The sequence below is a fragment of the Suricata suricatta genome, chromosome 4 (assembly GCF_006229205.1).
Source record: "Suricata suricatta isolate VVHF042 chromosome 4, meerkat_22Aug2017_6uvM2_HiC, whole genome shotgun sequence".
NCBI lineage: Eukaryota > Metazoa > Chordata > Mammalia > Carnivora > Herpestidae > Suricata > Suricata suricatta.
The window spans coordinates 3,729,896-3,742,201 of NC_043703.1; the positions used below are offsets into that span (position 1 = coordinate 3,729,896).

At 46.6% G+C, this 12,306-nt stretch overlaps 2 long non-coding RNA genes across 2 annotated transcripts; one reads left to right on the forward strand and one right to left on the reverse strand.

Annotated features, from left to right (window-relative positions):
• Positions 1–6,077: 6,077 nt before the first annotated feature.
• LOC115289316 lies at positions 6,078–7,381 on the reverse strand. Its single transcript, XR_003907555.1, has 2 exons — positions 7,232–7,381; positions 6,078–6,900 (listed from the first exon to the last, which is right to left on the reverse strand). It is a non-coding gene; the product is annotated as an uncharacterized LOC115289316 (long non-coding RNA).
• Positions 7,382–7,528: 147 nt separating this feature from the next.
• LOC115289318 lies at positions 7,529–11,947 on the forward strand. Its single transcript, XR_003907557.1, has 3 exons — positions 7,529–7,624; positions 10,474–10,578; positions 11,865–11,947. It is a non-coding gene; the product is annotated as an uncharacterized LOC115289318 (long non-coding RNA).
• The last annotated feature ends 359 nt before the right edge of the window (positions 11,948–12,306 follow it).

Genomic DNA, 12,306 nt, shown 5'->3' on the forward strand with positions numbered 1-12,306 from the left:
CAAGTTCTGCACCATCACTACGGAGCTCAATGCAGGGTTCAAACCCACAAGCCATCAGATAATGATCTAGGCCAAAGTCAGACACTTAACTGACTAAGCCACCCAGGGACCCCAAAAAGACAAGCTATAATTTTAATAAAAATTGCCTTTATTTTTTAATAATTATTTTGAGAGAGAGTGTGTGTGTGAGCAAAGGAGGAGCAGAGAGAGAGGGAAAGAGAGAATGCCAACCAAACTCCACATTGTTAATACAGAGCCCGACATGGGGCTCAATCTCAATCCATGAGATCAGGACTGGAGTTGAAATCCAGAGTTGGATGCTTAATCAACTAAGCCACCCAATGGGCCCCAGAATTGCATTTAATCTGTAGACCAGTTTGGGGAGCACTACCATCTTTCCATCATTATGTCTTTCAATCCATAAACATGGAGTGCATTTCCATTTATCTAGGACTTCTTTAATTTCTCTCCACAATGCTTTATAGCTCCACATGTACAAATCTTGCATTTCTTTTGTTAAATGTATTCCTAAGCATTTTATTCTTCTTGATGCTATTTGTAAATGGAATTGTTTTTTTTAATTCATTACTGGTTTGTTCAGAACTAGTTAATAGAAATACAAAGGAGTTTTGTTTACTGATCTTGTATTCTTTAAAACTGCAGAATTCACTTGTTAGTTACATTTGTGTGGTAGGGGCAGGGGGGTCCAAGAGCTTTCCATATGCAAGATCATATTACCTTACAACAGATCTCAATCTCTATTTCATTGTCTTGCCTAATTGCCCTGGCTGGACCCTCAGTTCATTACTGAATTGAAGGATGAGAGCAGACATCCTTGTCTTGTTCCTGGCCTTAGGAATAAATCTTTCATTCATGATTATATATCATTTAACGTGTGGGTTTTTCATGGATGCAATTTATCAAATTGAGGAACTTTCCCTTCTGTTCCTAGTTTAACTGTTTCATCCTGAAAGATTGTTGGATTCTGTCATATGTTTCTTTCCGGGTCTACCGAGATGATCAAGTGGTTTTTGTCTTCTGTTCCATTAATATGATGTGTTACATTGAATGATTTTCACATGTTAAACCAACCTAGCATTCCTGGGATAAATTCCACTTAGTCATGCTGTATCATCTTTTTATATGTTTCTGGATTTGGTTGATGAGTATTTTACTAAAGAATCCTTTTCTTGTTATATTCACAATGGCACCTGTGCACCAGTTTCTTGGAATGTCTTTGTCTTATTTTAGTATTGGGGAAACACTGGCCACGTAGAAAGATTTGTAATTGTTCCTTCCTCTTCTATCATGACATTAAGTTTTGAGGATGTTCAGTCACACAGTAAAGCTAACTTACGTGAGCATGATTGGCAGGCATGCTAATTGGGTGTCAGGAATTAAATTGAGGGAAGGAATGAAGATGAATTTTAGAATGTCTCAAGCATATCCAGAAATGAGGGCACATTTGGATGCATCCCTCATTCACACAGTCTCAATGTTTCTTCAGGCAGAATGTCAAATCCAGAAAGGTTATGTAGATTTTCCCACACATTGAAATGTATCCTGCTATATCTAGAAAAAACTGGAAACAAGTATTTTCACATGTTCATCAAATCTAATTGAATGGTAGTCATCCTCACACAATGTGTCCAAATTGCTCTTTTGACACTTACATATGTTCACAATGATTCTTACCTCTCCAAGCTGGAAAATTGCTTTAGAATTTCAGTCAAGGTTACTTCTTGTTCCTTTCATCTGGGGAAGAAAAAAAAAAAAAAGCTGTCCTTGATGGCCTGTATGCTCTCTCACCTTTAGAGAAGCAATGTTATTTCTTGATTCGAAGTCTGTCTTATAATCATCCCCTGGGCTCACCCTGGCTCACATGTTGCATCCTGGTTGACTTTCAAGACCTCATTCAAATAAGAACTAACCTTTCTTGGTTTCTAGTCTCATTCAACAAGAAAGCCATGGTCTACAGAGAAGCAAGAACACGAAACAGGTTTCGCTTCTGATGACTTGCGTGACACTGCCCGCGGTCTGAAAGGCGGAAGTGAGCACGTAATTAGGCAATGAGCTGTCCTGACCCAGCGCCCACCACCTCCGTTCTCACCCCCCCAAGCTCACGGCCTCACACCAGCGACTGCTTCTTCCTCTGAGCGGCGCTGGATGTGCGGCAGGCGCGACCTTAGCGTCTACCGCTCTACCCTACTTATTCATCTGCTTGTAGGTCTTCTGTGCACTCCTGGTGGGTGAGAACCACGTCTTATCAGAGATTTTAAACCAGTCGCATGGAGCACGTTAAATATTAAATCACTAAACAGTGAATTTGAATTCTTAAAAGTGAAGGCATTCATCTGTCAAGAATGTGCAGATATGAACTAGAGCTTTGTCATTAGTGTCACTGCCCAAATACACCACCTCATGTAGAATCTTTTATTATTATAGCAATCAGCTCCAGGGGCTTCTGGTGGCTCAGTTAGTTAAGCATCCAACTTTGGCTCAGATCCTGATCTTGTGGTTCATGCATTTGAGCCTCACATCAGGCTCTGTGCTGACAGCTTGGAGCCTGGAGCCTGCCTCAGATTCTGTGTCCCTCTCTCACCCTGCCCCTCCCCCACTCATGCTCACTCACTTGCTCTCTCTCTCTCTCTCACTCTCTAATAAATAAACATTTTAAAAAATGTATAATAATCAGTTCCAGTAAAACCTTGATTCAAGCTTATCACCACTTCTTTTCCTGGCCTTGGCACCTTATCCTTGTTTTTTCTGTTTTCTTGAAGATTCCTCTCCTCTTTAGTCCTTGACCAGGCAACACATAAGGCACAGGACTTTAAGATGTGTGAGCCTCAACGTGCATCTGTGGAGGCCTCAGCAGAATCAACCGAATGGGAAATTTAACCATTGTAACTTATCCACGAATGAAGCCTGCAGTTGATTTAAGTCTCTACAAAGATGCACACGTATGTGTGTGTGTAGGCAAGACACACAGCCTATACTTAATCCCCGCATATCATCTGCTTTCTATCTAGCTCACCTTCCTACACAGCCAGAATGGGAAACCTGCGCAGGCAGAGGCAATTTCCATGCCATGCCTCTTGCCTATTTTGTTTAAGAATTGTTCTGCCTAAAACCAGAAGTTTACCCTTGGAGGCTTCCATTCTAGCTCCCCCGCCATCCCCCACACCCCCATTTCAGGAGAGAGGAATACGCCCCCCCCCAGTGCTCGCCCTCTCTGGGCCCCCATTGACTCATCCTGCACACGGAGTAGAAGACTTTCTGCTGTGATCTTGCGAGGTTTTGTACAGGACAAACCTTCTAAGGCAAGACCTGAGTCCTTCAATCACAGATGCCATTTATCTTTTCAGTGATCACTAATTACTAACTCAGTTCCTGGACAAACACCAACATTATTTATTCTGGTTTTGTGTTCTTTAAATGACCTTAAAAAAAAAAAAAGCTGTCCTCACATGGGAATCTCTAAAGTCTGTAGTATTCAAATTTTATAGGGCTCCTGGCGGGGCAGATGGTAAAACATAAAAGTTGTTCTGATTTTAAACTGAACTGAATCCAATACTGGCTCTGTGTCATTTCTCTCATGGTTCCAAATTAATTCCCTTCTCGTTTGTTTCAGTGTGACTTCCAACTTAAGAATTTTTTAAATGATTAATTTGATTCATTGAATAGGTGCTTTTTCAAGGTCTTTTTTTTTCTTTCTTCCTTCCTTCCTTCCTTCCTTTGTCTCTTTTCTGTGATTTAATGCAGGTGGAGACAAAGACAAGGTTCAGCAGCCAGTCTCTGAAACCAGAAGACGGTAAGATAGTCCTACAGCTGTGTCTTCTTACATTTTATGCTTTCTCTTACTCATGCATAGCTAAGTTATATGGACTTCTAGATCACTGAAGTGATACTTCTTTCAAATGTAGACAGAAGACATGACATTATTTTACAAATGATGTATGTGATACCTAATGAGTATCTTTAATTTTTAAAGTCCATGTAAGAATTCATCATCCCAAACATACGGCTTTCATGCCACTGAAGGTTTTCCTATCATCTCTTCATGGAACTTAATTTTTCGCTGAAGCATCTGGAAATGAACTTCCAGCAGACCAGCATTTATCGGGGGTTGGGGGGGGAATACGCTCCTACCCTCAAGGTGAAAGAAAAGAGAGCCATTCCTGGGGCACCTGGGAGGCTCAGTCAGTTACATGTCTCTCTCTTTTTTTTTTAAGGTAATTTATTTATTTCAAGAGAGAAAAAGAGAAAGGGGAAGGGGCAGAGAGAGAAGGAGAGAGAGAATTCCAAGAAGGCCCCACACTGTCAGTGCAGAACCCCACACTGGACTCGAACTCATAAACCATGAGATCGTGACCTGAGCTGAAATCAAGAGTCAGACTCCCAACCAACTGAGCCCCCCAGGTGCCCCAAGTGTCCGGCTCTGGATTTCAGCTCAGGTCATGTCTCACAGTTTCTGGAATGGAGCCCCTTATCAGGCTCTGTGCTGACGGCATGGAGCCTGCTTGGGACTCTCTCTCTGCCCCTCCCCCACCTGTGCACAGGCACATATCTGCGCTCTCTCTCACTCTCTCTTCTCTCTCTCAAAAATAATCATTAAAAAAATAAAAGGCAAACACTCCTTTGTTAGCCATGCCCAGCTCTGTCCTCTCTCCTCACCCTCAAGGCCTCCTGTCCCCTGTGCAGAGCCCTCAGCCATTTGCTTATCAGAGCCTCTGCCAGAGCCAACAATACAGAAGCCAAAAGGAATCCAAGACGAGGATTTACTGGGAGCCGCGGTGCAAATGCAGCCAAAAGGGAACGCGCACAATTTCTTCCCAGACCACCCCCACTGGCATCTTCCCGAGCGTGCCAGGCACCTTCCTTAGAGCACCACACCTCTCTAACCTGCCTGCTCTGCCCATCCCACCAGACGCACGGGCATGCAGACGGTCACAAACATCCCGGAAGCGTGCTCCTCCCCGCGGAGCACTCACGGGGCCAAACAGTGTCAGGAACCATCTCAAGGAAAAAATTCCGACCTGGCTTAATCATTAAAAGGGAGTCCGGGGGCACCTGGCTGGCCCCGTCCTTAGAGGACTTCACACGTAATGTCAATGTCATGGGTTCAAGCCCCATACGGAGCGTGATCCTCCTTAATTAAAAAAAAAAAAAAAAAAAAAGGGAGTCCAAAGAGAGGAAATGACTGAAGCAGGCAAATGTTAGGCAGGAACTCGGGTTCGTTAACACAAGGGTCTCTGGGGCCGCCCAAGCGCTAGCGCGGACATCACATTCTCACCAGGCGGGTGCCTGTCGCTCTATGTGCTTTCTTTCCTTTACACATCACCAAATCCCCACGAAACAAACACAACCACTGCCTCCATTTTACACATGAAGAAAGACGCTTCCAGGGGTTACTGTCCAAGGTCAAACAGAGAGGGCACCCTGGGTCCCTGTTTCAGGCCAGGTGCTCTGTCCTAGAGGCGCGCATGACCTTCCTGCTTCTCTAATGTAGTTGATAAATTACATTCATGACTATTTGATTTGGGGGTTTATTTTAAAAGTTTATTCATTTTTGAGAGACAGGGAGAGTATGAGATGGGGAGGGGCAGAGAGAGAGAGGGAGACACAGACTCTGAAACAGGCTCCAGGCTCTGAGCTCTGAGCTGGCAGCACAGAGCCTGATGTGGGGCTCGAACTCATGAACCTCGAGATCATGACTGAACGGAAGCCAGACGCTTATCCGACTGAGCCCCCCAGGCGCCCCACATTAATGAACATGTGTGAAGACCCAGGTGAATCCTTTCCTGTAATAGACACGACCTTCCTGCGTGCTCCACCAGCTCCTTCGGAGCCTGTTTTTCTGCCCAGCAATCCTGGTGTCTACTATTTGTCACCTCCGATCCCTATTAGTGGTGTCAGTTCAGCCCATCTGTTTAATGATACGGTGCAGCTTGGTGAGACGTCTACTCTGCTCTTAGATCTTAGAATGTCTCTCCGCGTTCCTACACTTTTTTGCTACAGATGGTAGAGGCCATCGTGGTCTGTACTAAAAACAGAGAAAGCATTTGTATTCGACTCGGTTCAGATTTCACACCATATTTTTTTTTTTTAATTTAAGACAAGGAGGGAGAAGTGAAGTTTCCATCGTAGCAAACACAGCTGAACCGACTTCTGTTCCACCCGTGGTGTCGAGGGCCTTCTCCCTCTAGTGTCCTGGTTTATTACTGCACCGCGCCCGCAGCCCTGGGCACCCTTCACAGCTGGGCCTCGCTGCTGTGTTCAGCCCGCGCCCTTGAACCACCCCGAAGGGGCCCCTGCCCTGGAACCGCGGTGACAGGCATCAGGGGCCCCCAGGGGCCCCCAGGGGCCCAAGGCCATGTCTGCCATCTTCCTGGCTCCAGAGCCCCCCTCTGAATTTCATCACCTCCAGCACGTTCTCCCCAGTGAAGGCCCCCACGCCGCTCCGTCTACACTGCAGGATCAGAATGGCCGGCCTTCGTGGAGAAGGACACGGGGGATGGACAGCACTTTGCAAAGAAGAAACGGATATGAGGCTGGCGGGCAGAGTCGGCCCGAAGGGCCCGGACGTGCGCGGTGATGGGCACAGCCCGGGCGAGGGCCTCGCTGGCCCGCAAGTGAGAAGGCCTGACCCTGCTTTCCGGGGAAATCGGGAAAACCAGGCAATGGAGAACACGGCCGTCAAGAGAGTCACTGCGGACCACACGCTCGGCGCTCCCTGTCCCCCGGTAAGTGGAGATGATGAATTCCGCACACCGAGTGCACTCCGCTCGCGGACTCTGGGCACGGGGCCGTCATTTTGTAAATGTCAGTCCCTGCCAGAGCGGGGGGATGGGTTCAAAATGACTCAGGCCACACACGGATACGTACGTGTGGAGATGAAATCTGTGAACAACACGGGGAAGGTCAGGAGTCGGGAAGGTGGCCGGAGAGACAACAGAACAAGAGGGGCTTGGTCAGGGGGTTCAGAGAGGGGGATTGGGGTGGGGCCCACGTGGGGCACAGGTGTGGGGAGGGGGGCCTGGCCAGCATGGGGTCCGGGCAGCTCCGTCCCTGGCGTGGGGGGAGGGGGGGTGATGATCAATCATTCATCGATGAGCCGGAAAAGCGCTGTGGCCGCAGCGGGAGAGGACATGGGAGCAGCCGTTACAGGACAAACGGCACCTAACGCGTCCTGTGAGCACAGGTCACAGGTGACGGAGGCATTAATACAAACCTTCCAAAACAGGGATGGAAGCTCACTAACATCAGAAGCCCACACAGCTGGAAGTGGCGATGATGGATCGTCAGCGTCACCAAGTGCTGCGGGACAGCGATGCTGAGCAGCTGGGAAAGCTCTGCGGTGTCTACACGGTCCACGTGAAAGGGGCGGCTGTTAGGCAGGCGGTGGTTAAGCTCCGGGGGGGGGGGGGGGGGGGGGGGGGGGGGGGGGGGGGGGGGGGAACCGTAGGGGGAGGGGCAGCCCACACGCAAACAGCCAGGAGTCCAAGTTCAGCACCGGTGCGGAGTTGTAAGGCCAAGCTCACGGCAAGGGGCGTGGCAGCCAGAGACACCCCCGGATGCGGGGTTCAGGCCCGAGATGCTCCCCGCGGACAGGACGGGCAGACAGGTTCCCGTCCTTCCATCCAGGCGCCGTCCTTCCCGGGTCTGGGGACCGTGCTTCATCAGAGAGACACCCAAACATGGGGGGGGGGGGGCAGAACACCTTGGGGGCTAGAACTGTGGGGGCACTAGGACACCAAGGTCATGAGGACATTATGGGGCATTAGAAAACTGAGGATATTAGATATTAGAATATACTTAAGGGTTATTTTCTTTACCTAGAATAAATCGGACAGTATTCCCACTAGATAAACAAAAGGGAACGTTCCTGGATATGTTCCGAAAACAGGCTCCTTAGAAACATTGGTTCTTGGCACCCAAGGCCATATTTAGCCCCAGGGTGCAATTTTTCGTGAGTCCGCACTGCGTTAAGTTCGAAAATGAACTTAACGTGACTGTGAGAAAGGATGCGAAAGCTTTGCTTATGATCAGAACCCTGTCCCTTCTCCCAGAAGTGACGTGCTCCCCACGGAACAGCCCACGGGCAGAGCTGCTGCCGCCGCAGAAATGGTCACACGTGGGCCACACATTCAAACGTGCAGCATCCTACTGGAACATCCCAAATCCACTCATCCCTCAGACTCAACGCATCCATCCCTCCGTGTTGCCTTGCTTCCCTCGGCCTTTAACTGTCTTCCTCCACGTGTTACAGTCTCTATGTTTCAATCCTTCCTGGGCCTTCCCTGCAGGGAGTCTCAGGATTAGATCCTTGGCACAGGGATCTTTTCCACCCAAATATCCTCAGAATCCCTTAAAATGCTACACAGAATCCAGGTCAGTAATCAATACATTCACTGAGTGAATCAAAGATCACTCACGTTAATCGTGAGTGAGGGAGAAAAACGATTTGGAAGAAAGGAATCTACTGAGGCTTGTCTTAAAAAAACAGTGTCAGAGCATATGCTGAATTTAGTTGCTTTTGTCCCTTTTTCTCTGGTATGATCAGAGCCACAGAAGAGATAAATATGGCTAAATATAGTTCTGTGCTATGAAAAATCAGCTATTGAAATGAATTTAGTCATAGAAAATTAACAAATTAAGCTGAAGAAGTTAATAGCATAATTTAAAAGCAAAGAATAAGTAATTTTCATTTAAATTTACAAACACTGACCAATTCAGGGGCACCTGGGTGGCTCAGTTGGTTAAGCCTTGACTTTGGCTCAGGCCATGATCTCAGGGTTTGTGAGTTCAAGCCCCACATCAGGCTCTGTGCTGACAGCTCAGAGTCTGGAGCTGCTTCAGAGTCTGTGTCTCCCTCTCTCTCTGCCCCTCCCCTGCTCACACTCTGTCTCTCCTCTCTCTCAAAAATAAATAAATATTAAAAAAAATTTTTTTTAACACTGACCAATTCAAACATCAAAAGTTATTGTCAATAATTCAAATATTTTAAACCAGGGGCACCTGTGCGGCTCAGTTGGTTAAGTGTCTGACTCTTGATTTTGGCTCAGGTCACGGGCTCACAGTTTGTGGGATCAAGCCCTCTGTCGGGACTGAGCCCTGGGTCAGGCTCCCACTGAGAGCTCAGAGCCTGCCTCGGGTTCTCTCCTCCCTGCCCTTCCCTACTTTCAAAATAAACTTTAAAAACGTTTTTAAAAGGTTCCAAATATTTTAAATCAGAAGTGCAACACCTCAAATCAAAAAAGAACCCCAACGTTTTATGCCTAATAAAAGAATAATATTTTAGAGTTAGTCCATAAATGTTTGCTACCTTTGGCTCATTTTAAAAGCCTATCAAACAAATCTCAGTGCCGTTAGCAATTCAGAACACAGCATCACCCCTGTTCGGAAAAGTGGCCCCTTTAATGCTTCATAGGCTGGTCACAACATTTTAGGATGATGTACGTACGTCCAGAGCCTTCTATAATTAGGAAAACTGAATCTTTCCTAATTCATTCCCAGCTCAATCATGACACACAGCAAATGGAAATCAATCCACCAGATTAAAAAAAAATTTTTTTTTAATGTTTACTCATTTTTGAGAAAGAGAAACACAAAGCAGGAGTGGGGGAGGGGCAGAGAGACACACACACAGTATCTGAAGCAGGCTCCAGGCTCTGAGCCATCAGCACAAAGCCAGATGTGGGGATTGAACCCATGAACTAGGAGATCATGACCAGAGCCAAAGTCGGACACCTAACCCACCGAGCCCCCCAGGCATCTGTCCCTCAATCCACTAGATTTCAAGCAAATGTTTCATGATCTTTCATGAAAACTCTTACCAAAATCTTAAAATCTAAACGTGGTGTTTCAAGATGGCAATTATATGTAAAATGTACTACCAAACGTAGGTCAGAGAGATGAGTGTATGAACGTATATATACACTGGAACCATCCCCCAGGGCAAACGAGCAGAAAGTCACCGATAAAACACTGATCGCCTGTGTAATTAGGAAGGGTCAAGACCACCAATGAACACATCACACTTTCTCAAAATTACTTCAAGTCCAAGTAACCACTTACTCAGCAGTGTTAATCTAGTTTCTCGCTGGGTTTTTTTTTTAAGTTTTTATTTATTTATTTTGAATGAGAGAAAGACCGTGCCCATGCACACAGGACACAGGCAAGGGCAGAGAGAGGGAGAGAGAGAACCCCAAGCAGGCTTCTCGCTCTGTGCAGAACCTGATGCAGGGCTCGATCCCACAAATCACAGAGTCGTGACCTGAGCCAAGATCAAGATCTTGACACGTAGCCCACTGAGCATGCAGGCTCCCCTTGCCTGGGTTACTCTCAATGGTGAGGGAAGTACAAAGTGTAGACTGGGGGTGGGCGATGGAATGGGGCAATGTTGGGGGCACAAAAGGAGACCCTTGAGGTCTGTGGGTCCTTGAAATAATCTCTTCCTTCTCCCACACACAGGTTCCAAATACCGAAGAGCTTAGAATCATCTCAAAATTTGAAAAAAAATTACTTTTATAATCATTAATAACAAGCCCCTAAGACGAGTCTGCGTACGAGTTTTAGGTGAGTATATGTTTACAATCCTCTAAACAGGGAAGTATTACTTTTTTCCCCTTTTCTTCCTACCTATGTGCCAAAAATTGATGACCCTTCTCATTTACAAAAACAGTATTTGGGGATGGAACCTACTGAAAGTTCCAATAATTTACTCTTAGGATGGAGTGTAGCTACAATGAATCTCAGAAAATTCTCTAACATGGGTTTTAGGAAGCTTCTAATTTTCCATTTTTCCACAACACGGTCTAAAGTCCATCAGATGCTGGCTTCCACGGCCTAGATTTCAGCGCTCCGTGGGAGCCACGTTTCCAAAGGAAACAAGTGTGCCGACAGGAGGCACACAGCCCCGTCCTCTCTGACCTTCCTCCTGGAAAGTGCTCTTTTTTCCTGCAAGGTTATTATATGGGTGAAAACCCTCTACACGCTGAGTTCAAAGTCATCTAAGACCCACTCAAGTAAAAGGGACTTCGAATGACATTTTTTTTTCTCTCCATATTTCTCTCTGTAAAGAAAAAAACCCTCATGGTGAAAAATGTGTCTCTGATATTTCCCCAGTAGTCAAAAAGACTGGTTTTTTAATAAGACCTGCTGGAAAACAGAAAGTTGAGAAAACTAATTTACTTATAAAATCCGTGGTGCCTTGAGTTCAGGCAGGACTGATTTCCCCGTCAGAGAGCTGTCGCGGCTCCCTGTAGCAAATGCCCCAAAGTGACAGTGAAATGAAAGAAGAGAAAGGTGCTGTGGTTGAGGTAGTGGTTGCTAAGTTTCAAAGTATTTTCACTTCAAAGTACTCAGATTTCTAACAAAGTCAGATGGTCTGGTCATGACACTACGTCTAATGTACCATATTTGCCCCCCCTTCTCCTGTGCTTTCTCAGTTTGGCCTGATGCCCGCCTAGCAAACTATTTTTAAATGTACTAAGTTTTATAGTAGCAAAAATCTCTAAAGATGATTGGCAGGACTTCGGCCCACATGAAGCCCTCTGGGCGGGCAAGGGTCCATGGGAGTGTATTTCTCGTACGGTATCGACACCCGGGGGCTGCTCCCGGGCCGGACACGGCTCTACGCCCCTGGCACAGGGCCCGTTTACAACTCGCGGAAGCTGGTGAAATGCTACCATCATGCACACTGCACTGGGGGAGATGGAAGCTTAGAGAAGGTTGGCAAATGAGCCAATACCCGAGGCCAGCAGGGATCAGAACTCAGCCCTAAAAAGTCAAGAGTTAGGGTAAGCGGTAGTCACTAGAGGAGCCGGCTTTGCTCAGTGGAATAACTCTGTTTCTGGAAACAGGTGTCGGAGGTGCATCCAGGGAGGAGGCGGGGCAAGTGGACGGCCAGGTCACTGCACATAAAGACTGAGAACATTTCTCAAACATGGAATAAAGTCTGGTATAATCACAAATGGATTTTCTTTAAAAAAATTTTTTAATATCTATTTATTTTTGAGAGAGAGAGAGAGAGAGAGAGAGGTGGTGGAAGGGGCAGAGAGAGAGGGAGACACTGAATCCGAAGCAGGCTCCAGGCTCTGAGCTGTCAGCACAGAGCCTGACGTGGGGTTCGAACTCACAAACCATGAGATCCTGACCTGAGCCGAAGTTGAACACTTAACCGGCTGAGCCCCCCAGGAGCCCCTCAAGTGGATTTTCTTCTGTTGATTTGTCCCTCCATCAAGTTAGAGGTGGTGAAAAACAAAGACCCCATTTTATTTCTGAACTAGCTCAGTACTAAGCGAG